This window comes from Apodemus sylvaticus, chromosome 13, assembly GCF_947179515.1.
Source record: "Apodemus sylvaticus chromosome 13, mApoSyl1.1, whole genome shotgun sequence".
Classification (NCBI taxonomy): domain Eukaryota; kingdom Metazoa; phylum Chordata; class Mammalia; order Rodentia; family Muridae; genus Apodemus; species Apodemus sylvaticus.
The window spans coordinates 79,554,566-79,570,822 of record NC_067484.1 but is presented as its reverse complement, the minus strand read 5'-3'; positions in this window follow the sequence as shown (position 1 = coordinate 79,570,822).

Below are 16,257 nucleotides of genomic sequence, written 5' to 3'. Positions count from 1 at the left end.
CCGCCTTCATTGGGTTACTGAACTCATGTGCACATATACACACCAATGTATACACATAAGTGCTTTAAAATAAAACAAAAAAGGGTCTTATGCTCCAACATTCTTTGGAGGAAGAAGGGAAGGCTAGAAAAACTGGGACATGAGGAGCTTCATGCTATGAAACCCACTCAGTTATTCCTATATTATGATAATGGATTGTTCTATTCATAAAAGTGGTGTTCCTGAAGACCTAAAATCCCTTTCTTTGGATTTTTTCCTCTTTAGAGACAGAGTGTTGCTATGAAGAGTGTTGGCCTGGAACCTGGGTCTGGTTCAGGGCATCCATCTCCCAATCAAAAATGTGAACACATGTTGGCTTCACTTTTTAACCCTATTATAACCATCAATATGAGTTTTAAAGACAGCAACTATTTCTAGCAGTAGATCTGATGTGAGTGGCAGATGAATTAGGGTTTCATCAAAGGAGCATAATGAAATTCCTGGGAAGTTAAGCTACATAGATTATAAAGCAATGCAAAGAGTGAAAGATGATCAAGAAAGAATGTTTGAGAGTGAGCCTGATTTCCATGTTCTTTAACCTCATGCAGTGAGGTAGGTAGTGGGAAGTAGCTGCTGCTTGGGAAATAGAGCCCAAGTGAAATCCTAAGAAATATTTAAAGGGATTTTGCACAGCAGAAGGAATGAGCATGGGGTGGTACACAGGGAAACACTGAGAGGAGGATGTGTGTGTGTGTGTGTGTGTGTATGTGTGTGTGCATGTATGCCTGTGCATGTGTGTGTGTGTATGAAGCTGTATATATGTGCATGTGTGATATCAAAATCTGTTCCAAATAAGTACAATAAGAGTGAAGTTTCTGAGCTAAGCACTTATAATAAAGCATGTTTTTGCATCTTGGGCAGTGTGATGGAGCTATTGTTAGTTTAAATTCACTAAGAATATTTTAATAATTTCCTTGTAACGAGGGCATTAAAACAAACACAATCTCTCTGATTACTGTGCAGGCAGGTACAATCAGGAGCACAGGGAACACAGGAATTGCAGAGCAGCTGGGACAGAGTCCTTCTGGGCTCTATCTGAACTAGGACCTGGGCTGTTCCACAACCCTCTGGGCACTGTTCCTGCCAGGGGAGAACTGGGTTCCACGGAGCACTTTGATTCCTGGGGTTGGAGGTGAGACCACCATTTTCTCTCAGGTGTAGGCTGGTACAGCCAGGAATGCAGGTAACACAGAAGTGGCTGAGCAGATGGGACAGGCTCCTTCCAGGCTTCATCTGAACCCAGGAGCTGGGCTGAGCCACAGCCCTCTGTGCCAGGAGAGAGCTGGTTTCCCAGGGGTGCTGAGACAGGTTTCCAGGCCGACAGGAGGGACAAGCACCAGCCAGAGACAGCGGGACCAACTAATAACAGAGATAACCAGATGGCAAAAGGCAAAGGCAAGAGCATTACCAACAGAAACCAAGGCAACATGGCACCAACCAAAGTCAGTACTCCGACAACAGCAAGTTTTAAACATGCCAACATACTGGATAAGCAAGATCTGGATTTAAGAATCACATCTCATGTTGCTGATAGAGGACTTCAAGAAGGCTATAAATAACTCTCTTAAAGAAATACAGGAGAGCATGGGTCAACAGGTAGAAGCTCTTAAAGAGGAAACAAAAAAAAAACTCTTAAGGAAAACACACACACACACACACACACACACACACACACACACAAAGGAAGGAACTGAACAAACCATCCAGGATCTAAAAATTGAAGTAGAAACAATAGAGAAATCACAAAGGGAGACAACTCTGGAGATAGAAAACTTTGAAAAGAAATCAGGAGTCATAGATGCAAGCATCAACAACAGATTACAATTGATAGAAGAAAGAATCTCAGGTGCTGAAGACACCATAGAAAGCATTGACTCAGCAGTCAACGAAAATGCAAAATGCAAAAAGCTTGTAACCCAAAACATCCAGGAAATTCAGGACACAATGAGAAGACCAAACCAAAGGATTATAGGTATAGAAGTGAGTAAAGATTTACAACTTAATGTGCCAGTAAATATCTTTAACAAAATTATGGAAGAAAATTTTCCTAACCTAAAGTAAGAAAGATACCCAAGAACATACAAGAAACCTACAGAACACCAAATAGACTGAGCCAGAACAGAAATTCCTCTCATCACATAATAATCAATATACCAAATGCATGAAACAAAGAAAGAATATTCAAAACAGTAAGAGAAAAAGGTCAAGTAACATATAAAGTCAGACCTATCAGAATTATACCAGACTTCTCACCAGAGACCATGAAAGCTAGAAGATCCTGGGCATATCTCATACAAACCCTAAGAGAAAACAAATGCCAGCCCAGACTACTATACACAGAAAATCTCTCAATCAACATAGATGGACAAACCAAGATATTCCATGATAAAACCAAATTTATACAATATCTTTCCACAAATCCAGACTTACAGAGGATAATAGATGGAAAACACCAAAACAAGGAAGGAAACTACATCCTAGAAAAAGCAAGAAAGTAATCTTCTTTCAACAAACCCTAAAGAAGTTAATCCCACAAACATAAAAATAACATAAAAAATAACAGGAAGCAACAATCACAATTCCTTAATATCTTTTAATATCAATTGACTCAATTTCCAAATAAGACATAGACTAACAGACTGGGTATGTAAACAGGACCCAACATTTTGCTACATACAGGAAATGCACCTCAGTGTCAAAGACAAACACTACCTCAGAGTAAAAGGCTGGAGAACAATTTTACAAGCAAATGGTCCCAAGAAACAAGCTGGAGTAGCCATTCTAATATTAGATAAAATTGACTTTCAATCAAAAGTCATCCAAAAAGATAAGGTAGGACACTTCTTATGCATTAAAGGACAGATCTACCAAGAAGAACTCTGAATTCTGAACGTCTATGCTCCAAATGCAAGGGCACCCACATTCATAATAGAAACTTTACTAAAGCTCAAATTACATATTGCTCCTCCCACAATAATTGTGGGTGACTTCAACACCCCACTCTCATCAATGGAGAGATCAGGAAAACACACACTAAACAGAGACACAGTGAAACTCACAGAAGTTATGGACCAAATGGATTTAACAGATATCTATAGAACATTTCAACCTAAATCAAAAGAATATACCTTCTTCTCAGAACCTCATGGTGCCTTTTCCAAAATTGACCATATAGTTGAAATAATCCCATGCCTCCTATCAGATCACTACAGATTAAGGCAGGTCTTCAATAGCAACAAAAGCAACAGAAAGCTCACATACACATGGAAGCTGAATAATGCTCAACTCAATGAAACCTTGGTCAAGGAAGAAATAAGGAAAGAAATCAGACTTATTAGAATTTAACTAAAATAAAGGCACAGCATACTCAAACTTATGGGACACAATGAAAGCAGTGCTAAGAGGAAAATTAATAGCTGTGAGTGCCTCCAAAAACAAAATCAAACAAAAAAAATGGAGAGAGCATACACTAGCAGCTTAACCGCACACCTGAAAGTTCTAGAACAAAAAGAAGCTAATACACCCAAGAGGAGTACACAGCAGGAAATAACCAAATTCAGGGATGAAATCAACTAAGTAGAAACAAAAAGAACTATACAAACAATCAACAAAACCAGGACCTGATTCTTTGAGAAAATTAGCAATATAGATAAACCCTTAGCCAAACTACTTAGATGACAGAGAGACAGTATCCAAATTAACAAAATCAGAAATGAAAAGGGAGATATAACAACAGAAACTGATGAAATTCAAAAAAATCAGATCCTATTACAAAAGCCTACATTCAACACAACAGGAAAATCTGGATGAAATAGACAATTTCCTAGAGAGATACTAAATACCAAAGTTAAATCAGAATAAGATAGATGATCTAAAAAGTCCCATAACCCCTAAAGAAAGAGAAGCAGTCATTGAAAGACTCCCAACCAAAAGAAAGCACAGGACCAGATGGTTTTAGTGCAGAATTCTATCAAAGAAGACCTAATACCAATACTCTTCAAATTATTCCATAAAATAGAAACAGAAGGGACACTATGCCATTCATTCTATGAAGCCACAATTATGCTGATACCAAAACCATACAAAGATCCAATAAAGAAAGAGAACTTCAAACCAATTTCCCTTACGAATATTGATGGAAAAATACTCAATAAAATTCTTGCCAGGGGGCTGGAGAGATGGCTTAGCGGTTAAGAGCACTGACTGCTCTTCCAAAGGTCCTGAGTTCAAATCCCAGCAACCACATGGTGGCTTACAACCATCCTTAACAAGATCTGACACCCTCTTCTGGTGTGTCTGAAGACAGCTACAGTGTACTTACATATAATAAATAAATAAATCTTTAAAAAAATAATTCTTGCCAATTGAATCCAAGAACACATCAAGATGTTCATTCACCACAATCAAGTAGGCTTCATCCCAGGGATGTAGAGATGGTTCAATAAACAGAAATTCATTGATGTAATCTACTACATAAACAAACTCAAAGAAAAAAAACCATGGTCATTTCTTTAGATGCTGAAAAAGCATTTGACAAAATTCAGCATCCATACATGTAAAAGTCTTGCAAAGATCAGGAATTCAAATAAACATAGTAAAAGCAATATAAAGCAAACCAGTAGCCAACATCAAACTAAATGGAGAGAAACTTCAAGCAATCCAACTAATACCAAATCAAGGAATAGACAAGATTTCTCCATATCTATTTAATATAGTACTTGAAGTTCTAGCTAGAGCAATTAGACAACAAAAGGAGGTCAAAGGGAAACAAATTGGAAGGGAAGAAGTCAAACTATCACTATTCGCAGATGATATGATAGTACACTTAAGTAACCACAAAAAGTCCACTAGAGAACTCCTATAGCTGATAAACAAATTCAGCAAAGTAGCCAGATATAAAATCAACCAAATCAGTAGCCGTCCTATACCCAAAAAGATAAACAAGCTCAGAAATAAATTAGGGAAACAACACCCTTCACAACTGTCAGAAAATATATAAAGTATCTTGGTGTGACTCTAACCAAACAAGTGAAAAATCTGTATGACAAGAATTTCAAGTGTTTGAAGAAAAAAATTGAAGAAGACCTCAGAAGATGGAAAGCTCTCCCATGCTCGTGGATTGGCAGGATTAATATAGTAAACATGGTCATCTTGACAAAAGCTTTTTACAGATTCAATGCAATCCCCATCAACATTTCAACTCAATTTTTCATAGAATTAGAAAAAGCAATTCTCAAATTCATCTGGAATAACAAAAAACCTAGGATAGCTAAAACTAATCTCAACAACAAAAGAAGTTCTGGGAGAATCAGTGTCCTGGACTTCAAACAGTACTACAGAGCAATGAACATAAAAACTTCATGGTATTGGTACAATGACAGGAAGGTAGATCAATGGAATAAAATTGAAGACCCAGAAATGCATCCACACACTTATGGTCACTTGATCTTTGACAAAGAAGCTATAACTATCCAGTGGAAAAAAGACAGCCATTTCAACAAATGGTGCTGTTTCAACTGGTGGTTAGCATGCAGAAGAATGCAAGTCTAACCATTCTTATCTCCTTGTACAAAGCTCAAGTCCAAGTGGTTCAAGAACCTCCACATAAAACCAGATGCACTGAAACTGTGGGGGGAAAAGTGGGGAAGAGTCTCGAGCACATGGCACAGGGGAAAATTTCCTGAACAGAACACCAATAGCTTATGCTCTAAGAACAAGAATAGACAAATGGGACCTCATAAAACTACAAAATTTCTGTAAGGCAAAGGACACTGTCAATAAGACAAAATGGCAACCAACAAATTGGGAAAAGATCTTTACCAACCCTACATCTGACAGAGGGCTAATATCCAATATATACAAGAACTCAAGGAGTTAGACTCCAGAGACCTAATAACCCTATTAAAAATGGGGTACCAAACTAAATGAAGAATTCTCAACTGAGGAATACCTAATAACTGAGAAGCACCTTAAGAAATGTTCAACATCCTTAGTCATCAGGAAAATGCAAATCAAAACAACTTTGAGACTGTTTCACACCAGTCAGAATGACTAGGATCAAAAACTCACCTTACACCAGTCAGAATGGCTAAGATTAAAAATTCAGGAGACAGCAGACGGTGGCAAGGATGTGGAGAAAGAGGAACTCTCCTCCACTGCTGGTGGGGTTGCAAATTGGTACAACCACTCTGGAAATCAGTCTGGCTGTTCCTCCAAAAACTGGGTACATCACTTCCAGAAGATCCTGCTATACCACTCCTGGGCATATACCCAGAAGATTCCCCAGCATGTAATAAGGATACATGTTCCACTATGTTCATAGCAGCCCTATTTATAATTGCCAGATGCTGGAAAGAACCCAGATATCTCTCAACAGAAGAGTGGATGCAAAAAAAATGTGGTATATATACACAAAGGAGTACTATTCAGTCATTAGAAACAATGAATTCATGAAATTCTTAGGCAAATGGATGGAGCTGGAGAACATCATACTAAGTGAGGTAACCCAGACCCAAAAAATGAATCATGGTATGCACTCACTAATAAGTGGATGTTAACCTAGAAAACTGGAATATCCAAAACATAATCCACACATCAAATGAGGTACAAGAAGAACAGAGAAGTGGCCCCTTGTTCTGGAAAGACTCAGTGAAGCAGTATAGGGCAAAACCAGAACAGGGAAGTGGGAAGGATTGAGTGGGCAAACAGGGGGAGGGAAGGGGGCTGATGGGACTTTCGGGGAGTGGGGCGCTGGAAAAGGGGAAATCATTTGAAATGTAAATAAAAAATTATCGAATAAAAAAAAAAGAAAAAAACTCAGGTGACAGCAGGTGCTGAATAGGATGTGGAGAAACAGGAACACTGCTCCACTGCTCGTGGGACTGCAAGCTGGCACAACCACTCTGGAAATCAATTTGTCAGTTACTCAGAAAATTGGACATAGTACTACCGCAGGTCCAAGCTACATCAGTCCTGGCCATATACTCAGAAGATTCTCCAAGATTTAATAAGAACACATGATCCACTATGTTAATAGCAGCTTTATTTATAATAGCCAGAAGCTGGAAAGTACCCAGTTGTCCCTCAACAGAGGAAGGGATACAAAAACTGTGGTACATTTGCACAATGGAATACTACTCAGTTATTAAAGAAAATAAATTCATGAAATTCTTAGGTAAATGAATGGAACTGGAAAATATCTTCCTGAATGAGGTAACACAATCACAAAAGAACACGCATGGTATGCACTCACTGATAAGTGGATATTAGCCCAGAAGTCTGGAATACCCAAGATACTATTCACACACCAATTGAAGCTCAAGAAGAAGGAAGACCAAAGTATGGATACTTTGCTCCTTCTCAGAAGGGGTAAAAAACAGTCATGGGAGGAGATACAAAGTATAGAACAGAGACTGAAGGAAAGGCCATCCAGAGACTGCCCCACCTAGGGATTCACCCCATATACCATCACCAAACCCAGACCCTAATGTGTATGCCAACAAGTACTTGGTGACAGGAGCCTGATATGGCTGTCTCTTGAGAGGCTCCATTAGTACCTGACAAATACAGAGGTGGTTGCTCCCAGCCTACCATTGGACTGAGCACAAGGTCCCCAATGGAGGAGCTAGAGAAAGGACTCAAGGAGCTGAAGAAGCTGTCAGCCCCATAGGAGGAACCCCATTATGAACAACCAGTAACCCTAGAGCTCCCAGGGACTAAACTACCAACCATAGAGTACACATGGAGGGAAGCCATGGCTTCAGGTGCATATATAACAGAGGATGGCCTTGTTGGACATCAAAGAGAGGAGAGGCCCTTGGCCCTAGAAGGCTGGATGCCCCAGTATAGAGGAATACCAGGACAGGGAAGCAGGAGTGGGTAGGTTGATGAGCAGGGCAATGGGAGAATGAGATACAGTGTTTTTGGAGGGGAAACCAGAGAGGGGATAACAATTGAAATGTGAATAAAGAAAATATCTAATAAAAAAAGAAACACAAACACAAACTAAACACAGAAGCAATGTTCAAGTAGCTTGAAGGATAGTGTTCATCTTACAGTTTGGATAAATCAATTGTTTAACCCATATCTTCAGATGGAGTTCCTGCAGGCCTTTCTCTCCCTCTCCCACTTTCTCTCCCTCTTTCCCTCCCCCTCCTTCTCCCCCTCGCCCCCTCTCCTCTCCCCTCCCTCTCCCTCCCCCTCCCTCTCCCCCTATCTTCCCCTTCCCTCTCCCCTTCCCTCTCCCTCCCCCTCCCCGTCCCTCTCCCCCTCCCTTCCCCTTCCTTTCCCCCTCTCCCTCCCCTCCTCTGCCCTTCCCCCTCCCCTGCCCCTCCACCTTCCCTGCCCCTCTCCCTTCGCCTGCCACTCTCTCTGTCTCTTTCTCTCTAACATAGTCTTTCTAGAGAGAAGGCTTAGCTTTCTCACCAGAACAATTTCCTATCTGCAGGAACTTCCACAGCCTCAGAGAATCTATTTCTGGACATTTCACATTGATTCCAGGAAAGAAGCACAACTACCAAGCAATTTCTTTAAGTTGTGTCCCATTAGTAGAATAAAATGTATGAATATTTCCATTGACTCATGGGTACTGGCCAGCAACTATATTCCACAATGGCAGAAAAGGGGGCAATTTTCTAATCTAGCTATCCAAACACCAGATCTGTACACATTTTATAAAAATGTGGTTTAGCTGGGTCCAAACCCACATCAGAATTCTTGTTATGGAAGGTCCTCATAGTTGATTTGATCTTTTTAATGTCACTTCTCTTTAATATGCTTATTACTAGAAGTAGCATATACAAGGTGGTTATTGGAGAGAAATGGTGTTTACTTCATTTCAATTGGACATCCAAACACATTGTAGAAGAAGAACTTTCGGGAGTGGAGAGTGATAGAAATGGGGTCAGGGATACTCTGAGCGATAAATTAGTGGGAAAGATTCATTGATGAAGCATGTGTAGGAATAAATGTGGAGGTTAAAACAGCAGAAAATGATGTCAAGCAGAGGAAACTGAGGAAGGGGAACCACATGTCAGGGAAGGAGGAAAATGAAAGAACGGAAAGCTAAGGATAGCTGTGGTTGTGACTCTGTCAGCAAGGAGAGTTACAGTCTTCAGTGGCTGGACACAGGCCCTCTACCAGCGCCATACACTGGACCCTTACGCCAGTAATGGACTGTGGAGCTCAGAATCTATCATGGGAGAAAGGCAAACTTTTTTCAGATTTTTTTTTTTGTCATTCTATCAAGGTGTGTTTATGAACGTTGCCCAACTAATGTGAACAGCTGTAAAGTGGTTCCTTTGCAGGTTTGGTGGAAGTGATATCAGAGTTCAGAACTAGTTGTGAGACTCACTGCATATTGATCATAAGAACCCAACAGCATCTCTCAACATTTAACAACATACAAAGGGAGATAACAATGTATGTCTTAGTCAGGTTTCAATTGCTGTGATCAAACAACAAAACCAAATCTCACCTTGGGAAGGAAATTGTTTATTTCATCTAAGTCTTCCAGGTAACAGACTATCATTGGAATGGCATGGTAGGAATTCCAGGAAAGAATCTGGAGACAGGAACTGAAGCAGAGGCCACTTGCTTGATCTCTATGACTTCCTCAGTCTTTCATTTACTATCTAGGCCCACCTGCCCATGGGTCTAAGCTCACCCACATCAATCATTTTTCTAATCCTTTAATGTAGTCCCACTTTCTGTTGCCTAAACATTTGAATATAGGAACATATGTGAGGCATTCTTTTCCAAATCACCACACATCCCTAGGTTACCCCTCAAAGGATGAGGATAGGTCCCTATTGCTGCAGATACACTTAGAATATGTGATTCTGGTTGGGTCTGTACTGAAAGCTTCTTTCCAACAGTCACTGCAACAGGTCTAATAAAACTATGCAAGTTGCCAAGGTGGGGAAGCAACTAAGAATAATTAAATTAATAACCAATTACAGCATGTATGAACTATAGCAACTACCAGCAGTATAAGATATTCATAAAGCATAAGATGTTGTACTCACATGATGTTGATAAACAGTAGCTAGCTTAGTTGAAATTAAGGACCAGTTGTCAGAAGGGAGAATATGCCTGATATTTATACCTAGCCAGCTTCCCAGAGCTAGTGAGTTCATGGACTTTAATAAGAATTTACTATTAACACTTGGCTAAATTGGCATAATTCTTTACTGTATATTCTAAATCGTATTCTTACACCCACAAGTAAGTGTCGCTACCACTGATCATTAAAAAAATCCTCTTTTTAAATAAAATGGAGACTGTCATAGAAAACCACAAGTGGACAAAATGCCTAGATCAACAGTTCATGAGGAATAAAACCCCAATGGATATATTTCCATAACTGTTCTTGCAGCTATGGCTCAGGAAACTCTGTGGAAAAGGAGGACAGAAAGATTGTAAGATATTATACTGGGAAGTCTGATGGGAAAGTTTTTTCTATACATCAGTGCATCAATAAGAATAATAATGACAGTGTCAATGGAATATTAAGATTGAAAAAGAACATTCTGTATGGTCCCACATCTACATGAAGAACTGCAAGCAACTATTGAGTACTGAGTAAAGGAAATTATCTTTTCCTATATATGAGATTGCATATATACATATATATGTATATATATACATATATATGTGTGTGTGTCTGTGTGTGTATGCATGTATGAATATATATTTTCATATATAGATACTCATATAAACATTTACATATAAATTCAACATATATGTTCAATGCATTTTCAATATATATTTTGAACCAATAATGATTAATCAGGACATATATATGTATATATTTATATATGTATATGTACATACACATGCAGATATGTGTAACAATAATCGAAGAGCAGTTATTTATTAGAAAATGAGAGACATGAAAGGAATTTGGAGGATAACTGGGAGGGAAGAAATGGATGGTATGATTATGTAATTATATTTCAATTAGAGGTCTATTTTTTAAAGGTGTTTGTTTTTTGAAAAAAAATGATTTAAGTTTAAGAAGCCAGACTGATTCTGCAATTTTTTAGAATTTTAAGATCTTAAATATTTTTCTCTTCCCTCGTGTGTCACTCCATTTATACACAAAGAACACAAGTACAGCTTTTCCATTATTAAATCCTACTCTGATTACTTATCATTCTCATTCCCAATTAAAGTCATGGTTATTGAACTAGGTGTTTCTGCTAGGTGTGAAATATTATGAAGTTTATAGTAATTTATGATGAGTGTGATAGCTATGAGCTATTAATGGCATTAGAAAGAGAAAGATAATGTCATCATTACATCTCTATAACAGTGGTAGGGACCATAAAAATGTAGCAAGTGCCTTAATAACAGATTCTGTATTGGGGGAAAAGGCAGGTACTTGGATAACAGATCAGCCAAGAAAGCAAGTCCAAGAAGATGGATGAACTTTGGGACTTGTTACTGATGCTGATGTCCCCAGATTAGTATGAAAATTTTATGCGATCAAAGAAAAAAATTAATGGTCTTTAACATTTTTACTGAATTTGACAAGTCTACAAGCTTATATGTTCTAGAGTTATTCTGTTGCTGTGAAAAATACCAAGACCAAAAGCAGCCAAGGAGAGGAAAAGGCTATTTCAGCCAACATGTTACAATGTATCATTAAAAGAAGGCAGGCCCTATCTCAAAAATTTTAACTCAGAATTGTTCCTGTCTGAAGGAAACCAGGGGAATAAAGCAGAGCAGAGACTGAAGGAAAGGCCACCCATAGACCCCCCCACCTAGGCATCCATCCCATCTGCAGACACAAAACCTGGACACTATTGCTGATGCCAAGAAGCACTTGCTGACAGGGGCCTGGTATAGCTGTCCCCTGAGAGGCTCTGCCAGCGTCTGACCATTACAGATGTGGATGCTTGCAGCCAACTGTCAGACTGGGCATGGGGACGCAAATGGAATAGTAAGGGGGAAGGAATGGAGCATATGAAAGCAGTTGCACCCTCATAGAGAGAACAATATCAACTAACCTGCCCTGCCCCCCCCCCTACACACACCCAGAGCTTCCAGGTACTAAACCACCAAACAAATAGTAGACATGGAGGAACCCATGGTTCCAGCTTGGTATGTAGCAGAGGATTGCCTTATCTGGCATCAGTGGGAGGGGAAGACCTTAGTTCTGTGGAGGCTGGATGGCCCAGCATGGGGGGAATGCTAGAACTGTGAGGCAGGACTGGATGGGTGGGTAAGCGAGCAACCTCTCAGAGGCAAAGTGGAGGGGGAATGGGATAGGAGGGTGGTGGAGGAGAGGATGTAAAGGGGGACAACATTTAAAATTCAAACAAATAAAATAACCAATAAAAATAAGAAAGTAAGTAAATAAATAAATAAGAGTTTAAAGAAGGAGAGGAGGGGGAAGAGAAGGAAGAAGAGGAAGAGGAAGGAAGGCAAAGAGTTCAAATGAAGTCAAAGAGGGACTTGAAGCTATATCTGCTTGGTACTCCAGGCACCATTTCCTCTAACTAGAGAACTCACCCACAGCACAGGAACAGTGGAAGGTATAGAAGAGCATTTCTTATTGTCTGGCTCACAGGTCCATATTTACGTAATGTTTTTTATACAGCTCAGGACCATCTTCCCAAGGAATTTTGCCATCCACAGTAGGCTGTGTGAAGGGTCAATTAATTTTGCTGATATTCCCACTTGTTAAACAGCTTTGAAGGACATGAATCATGTACCTGTAAAGTAAGCATGTAGAGGAATGGGAAGAGGAAGTCCTTAGGCACAGGACTGCAGACATTTATCTAGTTACCACTCTTAATTTGAATACATGTGGAAAAGTAAAAGATGTGAAAAGAATGTCAGGATATTTGCAAGCTCATTTGGAAGAAAAGTCAGGCTCCATATTTAGATCATTAATGGCAACTCATAGGAAACAAACCAAAGTATGGAAATCAATTCAGGTGTAAGGATGTTAGCAGTGCTTGCAATAAAGTTGGAAATTCCATTGACATAATTAATATACAAAAGTCACCTCAAGTAAGATAAACACACAGATAGCAGAAAATACCAAAGAATTAGATGAGTCACAAACCATTTAAATCAGCAGAAACCTCCTTTAAAAAACTAAAAGGCAAATAAGAAAAAAAAGCAATTGTGAGTTGTTTGAGATAGCATATAAAACCAAAAAAAAAAAAAAAGATAATTCAAACAAATAAGCAAGAAAAAAATAGTGCTGATAAAAACTGTTTTATTCAGGGTTTGTATTACTGCACAAAATATCATGATCAAGAATCATAGGATGTTGGGATGTTGTTGGGATGTTGGGGAAGAAAGGGTTTATTCAGCTTATACTTCCACATTGCTGTTCATCATCAAAGGACGTCAGGACGGGAACTCACACAGGCTAGGAACATGGAGGCAGGAGCAGATGCAGAGGCCATGGAGGGTGCTGCTGACTGGATTTCCTCCTATGGCTTTCTCTGCTTGCTTTCTTATAGAACTCCAGACTGCCAGCCTAGGGATGGCCCCGCCCACAATGGGCCCTCCATCCTCTGATCACTAATTAAGAAAATGCCTTACAGCTGGATCTCATGGAGGCATTTCCTAAGGGAGGCTCCTTTCTCTGTGTTAACTCCAGCTTGGGTCAAGTTGACACACAGAACCAGCCAGTACAAAAACATAAAATAATTGGGTTCCTTTTTAATACAAAAATAAAATAGTAATCCCTTGGAGAGAAAAGTAAGACATGATCATCTAAACGATGAAAACTTGAGAAAATGAGCTTTATTTTTGATGACTGAAAGTATTTTGGCTACTATGTAGGTCATTTTCATATTACTTTGAAAGCGAGGGCAACTTTGACTTTACTCCTGATAGGTTCTATAGAAAATTTTAGCTTAGCCAGGATTGTTTCCTGTTGTTGCAGATGCTTCCTCTGTGTTGATGTGCAGATATTTTAGACAGCCCTTCATTGAAAGATACTTTTAGCAGTCTTTCTCTTTCATTTCTTTTATTTTTTTTTTGAGCCAAATAAATCCTTTCTCCCTTAAGTTGCTTTCTTTAGGGTATTTTCTCATAGCAACAGGAAAAGAAACAAGGGTAACAGTCATTGTGACTGTGTTTCCAGATATTGTTCTATAGTATCAAATAGAAATATACTTGTGTAATTATATTAGAAGTATATCATACCATGTATGCTGTTTATTCTTTTTTTAATATTTTTATTTTCTATATTCTTTGTTTACATTCCGAATGATTTCCCCTTTCCCAGATCCCCCCTCCCCTTATGTCCCAGAAACCTTCTTCTCTCCATCAATTCTCCATTGATACTATCCATCAGTTCTCTCTATTCTCCTCTTCCTCCTCCACCCCTTTTTCCCAGCCCCCTCCTCTTCCATCTGACTGTGAATCCAGGCTGGTGCTCTTATATCTCCATCCTCAGTTCCCAAGTGTTTGCACATCCCAAGTACCCGCATATCTGTATTGTGGCAGCTGTTGACCAATCAAAACACCTGATGTCCTCATGTACTCCCATCATGTTTTCAACCGTATCAAAATAATTTTCATGTACCATATATAATTTGTATTTATATTTTTGCAACATTGTTTAAAGTACTGTCTGTTTTTTCTTAAACCATTCATAATTTATAATCAGGATATTTAATTGCCAAGTACATATAGATTCTTATCTTAGCTTTCTGACATGGACTTCAAATTTTATTTTGTTTTTATAAAAAGCAGTTTTTTACTTCAATTTCATAGCTTTCTAAGGCTTGTTAAATTTTTTAGGATACAACCAATTATGATGGTTGTTTCAAGTATATTATATTGATTAGTTGAACTTTGTTTTAGTGTCTGATAGATAGTGGTGTTATTTATATATGGGCTGTTTATTTATTACTTTTTTGTTGCTGAAAGTGACCCACATTTCTTTTATCTTACATATTATTTGAAGCCCTCTTGATAGGTGCATATATATTCAGGATTGTGACTTGCTTTTGCAAACATTAAATAATGTCCCCTTGTTCCTGATAACTTATTTTTCATTTATGTTTACACACAAATTCCCTTTCTCTCTCTCCCTCTCCCTCCCTCCCTCCCTCCCTCTCTCTCTCTTTCTCTCTCTCTCCTATGTCTGTGTTTATGCATGCAATTTGTTATCTGTTCTTTTTTATTAATTTTGGTAGATTTCCAGTTTGAATACAGATAAGTGTATCAACTCACTGAGTGATATTTGTACATTTATGCAATTTATGTTTATATTTTAATTAAGATATTAAGATTTAAGTATTTTTTCTGTTTCTTTCATTTGTTTATTGTCTTTTTTCAAATTTTCCTGTTTCTGTTTCTTGTGTGTGTGTGTGTGTGTGTGTGTGTGTGTGTGTTTGAACTTAATAGGAAATATATTTATTGCTTTAGTTGTTATGTATTTGTTGCTATATTTCTTAGACTTCATTTTAATGAGTGTTGTTGATTTTGTAATACAGAGGTAGTTTATGAATTCAAATGCAATGTAAAACTCCTTTCAAAGCCCATCAGTCCACAGGCTCTTTGCTCTTAACGCACAATGCTGTAACTGCATGTTTCAACTCCACAGAGCTCTGCAGGTCTATAATTTTTTGTCTCATGATAATTTTGGGGACTTTCTACAAAAATTACTTCAAATATATTTACTGGATCTATTTGTTGCACTCTTCAAAGATGCAGCTCCTGACACTATGTTTATTTTTTACATGCTTATATATTTTTAGGTATTTATTTTTAAAATTATCATATGTTTTTGCATACATGTATATATGTGCACCATAAGAAAAGGGCAGAAGACATTTTCAGGTCCTCTGGAACTGGAGCTGTGGGTGGTGATGAGACAATATGGTAGGTTTGTACTAGAATCTGTCCTCTGACAGAAAAATTTGTGCTCTTACCTGATCCACCACTGTCTTGTTTACATTTCAAATAAAATACCCCCTCCTCGTTTCCCCTCCACCAATGCTCCCATCCCATAGCCCTTTCCCCTCTCCCCTTTGTCTCTTTGAAGTCTTTTCTACTCATTCACCATTCACCCACTCCTGCCTCACCTCTCTAGCATCCCTCTATACTGGGGTATCGAGCCTCTCTCCCTTTAATGTCAGATAAGGTCATCCTCTGATACATATGCATCTGGAGTCCTGGCTCCCCCCACATATACACTTTGGTTTTAGTTTAGGGATTTCTCATTGAAGAAGAAGCTATAGT